Raw genomic sequence first — 9,417 nt, forward strand, 5'->3', positions numbered from 1 at the left:
AGCAAAGTTTTAGAAGCTAGGTTAACTTCTTACCCTAAAAGGCTTTACTCAAGCTACAATGATAAGCACACCCCCCCCATTATGCTAAATGAACCCTATTCTACTGAAATTACAAATAAAGAAACTAGCTCTCATGGCTTGGGCTTTACTTCTAGTGGTCCTCTTTGAACATATAAAGAAATATTTCTTTGCCTTCAGTAGCAGAATCTCAATCTTCTTGAATCCTCTTTGCCATGGACCTAGTTGTTGGGCTTGAACTAGGGCCCAAGCTTGGGCCTCTTCCATCATCCCCTCCCTCTAGAAGAGGATTTGTCCTCAAATCACTTGCTTCTGCCTCTTCATCTTCACTACCTGCAAAAGGTGTTAGATCCATAACATTGAAGGTAGTATGTACTCCATATTCTTTAGGCGGGTCAATTTGATATGCATTATTATTGATTATTTTGAGAACTTGGAAGGGGCCATCACCCCGGGGACTAAGTTTAGACTTCCTCTGATTAGGGAATCTATTTTTTCTAAGGTGAAGCCAAACCCAATCTCCCTCCTCAAAAATCACCTCTCTCTTCCCCTTATTGCTATGTTTCCTGTATTTCTCTGTTTGTTGTTGTATTTTGTATTTAATCCTCTCATGCATTTTCTTTACAAATTCAGCCTTTGTTACTCCTTCCTTATGCACAAAATCTTGTGGGTTAGGTAGAGGTAACAAATCCAAAGGAGTAAGAGGATTGAACCCATACACAGCCTCAAATGGAGAAATGTTAGTAGTTTTATGAACTACTCTATTATATGCAAACTCAATATGAGGAAGGTACTCATCCCAAGATTTGTGGTTTCCTTTCATGATTGACCTAAGCATAGTGGAAAGAGATCTATTTACAACTTTAGTTTATCCATCCGTTTGAGGATAACAAGAAGTTGAGAAATTCAACTTAGTTCCAAGCCTTTCCCAAAGAGTTCTCCATAAATGGCTTACAAATTTAGGATCTCTATCCGAAACTATGGTCTTAGGTAAACCATGTAGTCTTACCACTTCTCTAAAGAAGAGCTTAGAGATGTTGGTAGCATCATCCACTTTATGGCAGGGTATGAAATGAGCCATCTTGCTAAACCTATCCACTACCACAAAGATGGAATCAAAACCTCTATGTGTCCTAGGAAGTCCTAATATGAAATCCATGCCTATATCTTCCCAAGGAGCACTTGCAAAAGGTAAAGGAATGTAGAGTCCGTGAGGCATTGTCTTAGATTTAGCTTTTAAACATGAAATGCATCTATGACAATGTTTTTGGACATTTTTCCTCATGTGTGGCCAAAAGAATTTTCTTTTTAAAAGCTCAAGAGTTTTATCAACTCCAAAATGGCCCATGAGTCCTCCTTCATGTGCTTACAAGGAGTTTTCTATGTGTTCCTTGGGGTATGCAAAGTTTTCCTTCTTTAAATAAGTACCCCTCAGAAACATAAAAACCTCCTTGTGCTTTATGTTGACACTCAGCAAAAGTGGGTGCAAAATCATGATCTTCTTTATAAAGTTCAGGTATGTTTTCAAATCCAAGAATTTGGGCTCCAATTTTAGAAAAGAGGGCATGTCTCCTTGATAGAGCATATGCCACAATATTTGTATTGCCCTTCTTGTATTTGATAACATATGAAAATTGATCAAGAAATTCCATCCACTTTGCATGTCTTTTGTTCAACTTGTGTTGACCCTTCAAATATTTCAAAGACTCGTGATCACTATGTATGGCAAATTCTTTTGAGACTAGATAGTGTTCCCAAGTCTGCAGGCCCCTCACAAGTGCATAAAGCTTTTTGTCATAGGTGGGATAGTTGAGGGCGACACCATGAAGTTTTTCACTAAAATATGCAATTGGGTGCCCACCTTGCAACAACACAGCACCTATTCCTACTCCCGATGCATCACACTCTAGCTCAAAAGTTTTTGAAAAGTTTGGTAAAGCTAGAATGGGTGCATTAGTGAGTTGAGCTTTCAACCTTTGAAAGGCTTGCTCATGCTTCTCCGTCCAACAAAATGGAGTGTCTTTCTTCACTAACTCATTGAGTGGTGAAGCTAGACTTGAGAAGTTAGGAACAAATCTCCTATAGAAACTTGCTAGACCATGCAAGCTCCTAACAGCTCCTACATTTTGTGGGGTTGGCCACTCTTGGATGGCTTTGATTTTCTCGGGGTCAACTTGTACCCCATTTTTGTTTACTATAAAATCTAAAAACACTACACTATCTACACAAAAACTGCACTTATCTATATTAGCAAACAAACTATTTTTCCTAAGCACTAAAAGAACCTCCCTAAGGTGACTTAGGTGGGACTCTAGGCTTTGACTATATACTAATATATCATCAAAATAAACTACTACGTATTTACCTATGCAATCCATAAGGACATGATTCATAAGCCTCATGAAAGTGCTAGGTGCATTAGTGAGTCCAAAAGGCATCACTAACCACTCATATAATCCAAATTTGGTCTTAAAAGTAGTTTCCCACTCATCACCCTCTTTAATTCTTATTTGGTGATATCCGCTTTTGAGATCAATTTTAGAAAATATAGTGGACCCATGCAATTCATCAAGCATATCATCAAGTCTAGGAATTGGATGTCTGTATTTGATGGTGATATTATTGATGGCCCTACAATCACAACACATTCTCCACTTGCCATCTTTCTTTGGCACCAACAAAACAGGTACAACACAAGGACTTAGACTCTTTTGAACCCATCCTTTCTCCAACAATTCCTGAACTTGTGACTCTATCTCCTTAGTCTCCTCAGGATTAGTTCTATAAGCTGGTCTATTTGGTAGACTAGCTCCCGGAACTAAATCTATTTGGTGTTCTATACCTCTAACAGGTGGAAGTCCAATGGGTCCTTCCTTAGGGAATATATCACCAAATTCTTTTAAAAGATTTTGGACTTGAGAAGGTAGCTCACAAACTTTAGAAAGTGTGGCAGTACATATAAGTGTTCCTTTACAAAGAAGGAGGCCTGAAGGTTGTTCAGATAGAAGTATCTTTTCAATCTTATTTTCAAATTTTCTTCTTTCTGAATGACCTTGTGGGAAGGAACACTATTCTCCCACGCCTCAGCTTTCTCTCTAAGGTCTTCTTCTATTTTCTTTTTTTTTCTCTCATTTTCTCTTTTTAGTTTCATTTGTACTTGGTCCTTTACCACTTGTGAGGGTGTTAAAGGATAAAGTAAAAATTTCTTTTCCTTATGAGTAAAAGTAATCTCGTTGGTAAGACCATTATGCATAACTTTCTTATCAAATTGTCATGGTCTTCCCAATAAGATATGACAGGCTTCCATGGGTACTACATCACATAAAATCTCATCTTTATAGTTCCCCACAGAAAGACTAACTTTTACTCGCTTGTCTACAGTTAATTCTCCATCTTCATTGATCCATTGAAGTTTGTAAGGTTTTGGATGAGGTACTAATTGTAGATTAAGTTTTTCAACCATCCTAGTGCTACAACAATTGCAACAAGAACCACTATCCACAATAAGAGAACAAATGTTTTCTAAAACTTTACATCTTGTATGAAAGATGTTCTCTCTTTGTGTTTCATGGTTCACACTAGGGTGATTGTTGAGGGTTCTTCTAATCATCATTAATTCTCCCTCACAAGGATATGCCCCCTCACTATCTTCTTTCTCTTCTTCCCTACTAGACTCGTCATCTTGGCTGCTATACTCACCCCTCTCTCTTAAGATCATGGTTCTCCTATTTGGGCATTGGGATGCTATATGACCTCTACCAAGACACTTAAAGCACTGGATACCTCAAATGCGGGGTTGTGAGGTAGACACATCTTTTCCTACACGTTTGGGAGTTTCTTTGGGTTTATCTTTTGAAATATTATCCTCCCTTTCTCTTCTATACTCTTTCTTGGGATAAGAGTTAGAGTAAGAACTCTCCTTGCGACTTGATCCTTTTCTCAAATTTTGTTGCTCAACTTTTATACAAAGTTGGATCCAGTCATTCAAGTCCCTATAGGGCAAGAGTTCCACTTTATCCCTTATCTCAAGATTGAGACCACTGAGGAACCTAGCTATGGTGGTGGTTTCTTCCTCCCTAATAAAGGCTCTCATCATGTAAAGCTCCATCTTTTTCCTGTACTCCTCTACACTCATGTTCTTTTGTTGGAGTCTTTGGAGCTTGTCCATTAACTCTCTATTGTAGTATGAAGGAATATGGCGGTGTCTCAAGGCTCCCCTAAGGTCATTCCAATATTCTATGGGAGGGTCCTTGTGGAGGCGCCTATCTCTCTCTAGTGTTGTCCACCAATACATAGCATTCCCTTGGAAGCTTAAGGTGGCTAGGGGTACTTTCCTCTCTTCACTAACATGGTGGCAAGCAAAAAGTTGTTCTACCTTCATCTCCCAATCTAGATAGGTTTCAACATTTTCTTTCCCATAAAAATGAGGCAAGTCTACCCTAGTCTCTTTTGGGTGTTCCCTTCTAGTTCTTCTAGGTGGAGGTTGATAATAATCATTAATTCTCAGACTCCCCTCAGCATGTGACTCACTCGACCTAGATGCATGTGATTTTTTTAAGTTTCTAATATATTCATCCTTTTCTTTCACAATTTTCAACTCCTCTTCTAACATAGCAAGATGAGCATCCCTTTCTTTTTTATCTTCTATGATTTGGGCCTCATGTTGCAATTGTCTATGTGATAGTGATTGAAAGTCTTTGGCTAATTGTTTTAAAAGAGATTTTATATACTTTCTATCACTTTCACTTGGACAAGAAGAATGAGAAGACATGTTGAAAGTTATGTGTCAAAAGCAATTTACCAAAAGAAAGATAGGTGGAGTACCGTAGGTAGATTCCCAGGAAAGGGAGGTGGACCCCTTGGATCACTTAAGTACCAAGCCTTTCCTAGCCAGATTCTAATCCACAATACTTTCACAAACCCTTCTCTAAGTAATTCACTTAGAGCACAATGAAAGATGAAAACAAAGTTTTATGCAAGAAAACAATGTAAAGCAATAAAACACACAAGAATATTGCTATCTAGAAAGCTTTAAAACTAGTCGAATCCTAAGGTGAGGCTTCTTAGCACTTTGGAACCTTGAAGACAAACTCACCGACTAAAACGTATTAATCCACTAATTAATCAAAGTTCTTGCAAATTACAACTCAAAGAAATACAATGAAATTAGGTCAACAATTTTTTTTTTTTATGCACAAAAATTAAAGTCCTATTCTTTGCACTCCTTCACTTGTAGCTCCTTTGTGCATATTTGTGTATTTTTCAAGTGAGGTCCCTGCTTTGTCTCCTTAGGTTATTCAACCTTGAGTCTTTACTCCAACTCCCTTTTAGTGATATAGCTTTCACCAAAACAAAATTTTAGCTCCACTACTCACCAAAACACTTTTTAGGTAAATTCCACCAAAGAGAGGTCAAACAAGTTTTAAAGCAAAAAAACTCAAATTTTAAAATCAAGGACTACTGCAAATGGAGTTGATATTTGACAAGACTTAAGAGTATTCAATAAAATTGACAAGCAAAAAATTAAGGCACACAAGAAAAGGTAGCACACAAAGTAGAATCCTAGTGAATGGAACTATAATAGATGAATAAAACCAAAACAGCACTACATAATTTTTTTGTGTAAATTTTTCACAACTTCCCAAATTTATGCTGGACAGAATACTTCAAAATTGAGCTTGAAATTTTAACCACAGAAACTTCAATGTCTTAGCTCAAAATAGGCGTTGGAATTTTACCAAAACATTTTAATATTTTTTTCAAGATCACTGCCGCATCACCGTTTTTCCAGAGTCAGAATTTTTGCACTCTGTTCGTATTTCATTTTTCATTTTTTTTTATTTTGAATTTTGATGTACTTTTTTTTCACTTTTTCTCAACAGATAAAAATACTCAAATCCAAAATTTCAGAATTTTTCACCCACAAAATTAATTTCTGGGAAAGATTCCAGCCAGCACAATAACAGTGAAAACATAGAAGTCCTAAACTGGAATTAGAAAACAACAAGGAAACTTCAAAAACACAATGGAAATTATAGGAAAAGAACTTGTATGGAACTAACACACAAGTATGAACTCAAATATGAAAATATAAAAGGCACCAAAGCTTCAAAAATATAAATATAAGCTGCACTCAAAATCAAAATCAAGCAACCAAATCAACAATAAAAGGCACCACTAGGAATTTATGACATTGTAGGATGAACATGACTTTGACAAAACTTGTATGGATTCAAAAATAAAAAAAAGACTCAACCACAAACACTTTGTACCGATTAAAACATCAATAAGACTCAAATAAAATTAAAAACAAAACAGCCAACACAAAATAATCAATGGAACCTAAAAACAGTTTAGAAGCTCAAGAACAATTTGAACCAATTTTAAAACAGCAACACAATTAAAATGACATAAAAAAAACAGCAAGACAATCAAGGCAAGATGAACAACATGGATTTGAAGAAAACTAAAATAAAATAAAATTAAGAGAACACTTATCTTTTGAAGAACCAAAGCTCTAGATACCAAATGATGGGTTGATACCAAAAGATGGGTTATTCTTCTTGGAAATTTGAAAAGGGTGGTGGAAGCAATGGATGTGATGGATCAAGGAGGGCTCATATAGAGTTATGGGTCCCTTGTAGGTGCATGAAAGGTATGGAGAGTGATTGGTTGGGCCATATCACTTGGAGAAAGGTGGAGGTGAAGATCAAAGTGTCTAACCTAGAGAGACTAGACAAGGGAGTAGAAGCTTGCAATATTTGGCAGCAATTTATTCATAAAATTGATCTTATTTTAACATGAGCCAAGCACCCCATTATATAGGTTCAGGTGCCTTGGAGAACAAGGAGCAAGGGTAGGAAGGGGAATACACAAAAGAGCGGCTGCTAGGGTTTTGACTAAAGTCAATGTCGCACCCTAGGAGCAAAGTTCTAAAAGTTAGGTTAACTTCTTACCCTAAAAGGCTTTACTCAAGCTACAATGATAAGCACACCCCCCATTATGCTAAATGAACCATATTCTACTGAAATTACAAATAAAGAAACTAGCTCTCATGGCTTGGGCTTTACTTCTTGTGGTCCTCTTTGAACATATAAAGAAACATTTCTTTGCCAGTAGCAGAATCCCAATCTTCTTGAATCCTCTTTGCCATGGACCTAGTTGTTGGGCTTGAACTAGAGCCCAAGCTTGGGCCTCTTCCATCAACTACCCACATTTACTCCACTTGACACGTGGCACTTGACCTCATTTAATGCCCCGCCCACCTCCAACATTTCCCATGCACTGTTTTGACTTCCCAACAAAGGCAACACTCCCTTTTTTTAAACCTACATCAGCTTTAATAAAAATCTCTGCCATCTCTGGAACCTGAACCGTTAAATCCAAATTACCCTTAACATCATCACCTTCTCCTCCAAAGTCGGAGAACACAGACTCACACCCACCTTCATCATCAGAGACTAAAAAGCGTGCCTCAGAATCCCCCTCAGACATCAGCCCTTAGTTCATGCACTTTCGGCACCTAGTCTGAGGATAAGGAAAACACATATCTTCTTCAAAAGTAATCTGACACGAATAATTATTAATATTAATAGTCTTTACCAAATTTGCAATCCCACCTGCCGGAATCTTAATCCATAGCCTAGCAAACTCAAAAGTCTCTCTTGCCACAGTTGCCTCATCCACCTCAACTAACGGAATCAAGCATTGTCTATTCCAAACTGTATTTTTAATATTATTATTCCAAACTGTATTATACCATTATTAGCATAATTTATTTTATTATTTTATATTTTATATTTTGCAATTGTATTTTCAAATTCAATTAACTATTTACAATAAAAAATTACCTATGATAAAATTATTAAAAATATATTTCATAATTATTTTTATGAACATAATTTTTTATAAAATTTAATAAAAAAATTACTTTAATAATTACGATAAATTTTTATTTATTTTTAAAGAATAAAAATTTAATATTTTTATTTTATTCTTAATTATTTTATAACGTGATAGATACATTCAAATATTTAAAATTAACTCACATAAATATTTATCATAAAAATATTTTTATTAAATTAAAAAAGATAGACACACATGCTTTTTTTTTGTGTTTTTCATATTTATAACCATACATATAAAGGATTTCCCACTTTTTCAGAAAATATATACTACAATGTATAATGATATTTGTAAATTTATTAAATATTAATTGAAAATTATTATAAATTTATAGTATAATAATATTATATTAAAAATATTTAAAAAATACAAATACGTCTATGTTTCCATTAATATATTTAATATATTTTTTTACCTTTTAATATATATAATTTATTCTGTAAAGAAAAAAGTTGTTATAATTTAATAAATAAATTTATTAAAAAATATGTTTTATAAATTGAAACTAAGTTCAAATAGATCCACAAATTTTAGTTTGGTATACTATTTAATGAATAATTTATGTTACAAGATTATAAAAAATTATTAAACTTTGAATTAGTATTTTTTATATATATATAATAAAATTTGTAATGACATTTGTAAATTTATGTGATATATTATTCAATAAAATTATAATTATTATAAATTTATAATACAATATTTATAATAAAAAAAACACAACAAATTCTTTTAAAATATTAAAAAATATTTGATAATATCTGTGTTTCTGTAGTAATATATAGAAAGGTTTTTTTTTGTTTGGTATAATATATTTAATATTTTACTTTTACTTTTAATTATATTTTAAAATTAAAAAAATAAAAACTTATTTAAATAGTAAAAGTACATACGGATACACTTCAATAGCATGACACCCAAAACATCATTATCATCTTTCAACGGTATAATATGTCAGGAATTACTCATGCAATTACTCATACATAATGTCTTCTTTCTTTACAAAGTATATATTATACTATTTTTATGGTGCCAACTTAATATTATTTTTATACGGAAATAGTTCTTGGGGTTTGCAAATGCTGATTCGTTCCAAGATTGTAGGGAGAAGATGTAGAGGAAGGACAAGACTAATGTTGCTGTTGTGAAGAAATATTTATTTCTTGGAGGGAAAAAACGATTGTAGTAAAATTATTGGTGAAAAATGTGAATCTTTTTTAACGTGAAGGAAAGATGGCAAAATATATTGAATCTTGAAAGTGTATTTGATGCAGTGAATATGAGTTTTGAAAAATCATAAAATAGGGAAATGATGATCTAATGAGTTTTTATATTATGTAACGAGTAATAATTCAAACTTAAGATCGAAAGTAAGGAAATAAAAATTAAGATGTTATAATTTCCAAATGACACATTTTTTTATGAAATAAAAATTCATAATATCTCATCTATAAAATGCTGCGTTCTTAGATGCTTTGAGCTTTCAATTGTTAT

The 9,417-nt window shown here is 33.9% G+C and overlaps 1 pseudogene; it reads right to left on the reverse strand.

Annotated features, from left to right (window-relative positions):
* Positions 1-3,281: 3,281 nt before the first annotated feature.
* LOC150025396 (uncharacterized) lies at positions 3,282-4,654 on the reverse strand (annotated as a pseudogene).
* Between the last annotated feature and the right edge of the window lie 4,763 nt (positions 4,655-9,417).

This window comes from Phaseolus vulgaris, chromosome 8, assembly GCF_051622355.1.
Source record: "Phaseolus vulgaris cultivar YP4 chromosome 8, ASM5162235v1, whole genome shotgun sequence".
Lineage (NCBI taxonomy): Eukaryota > Viridiplantae > Streptophyta > Magnoliopsida > Fabales > Fabaceae > Phaseolus > Phaseolus vulgaris.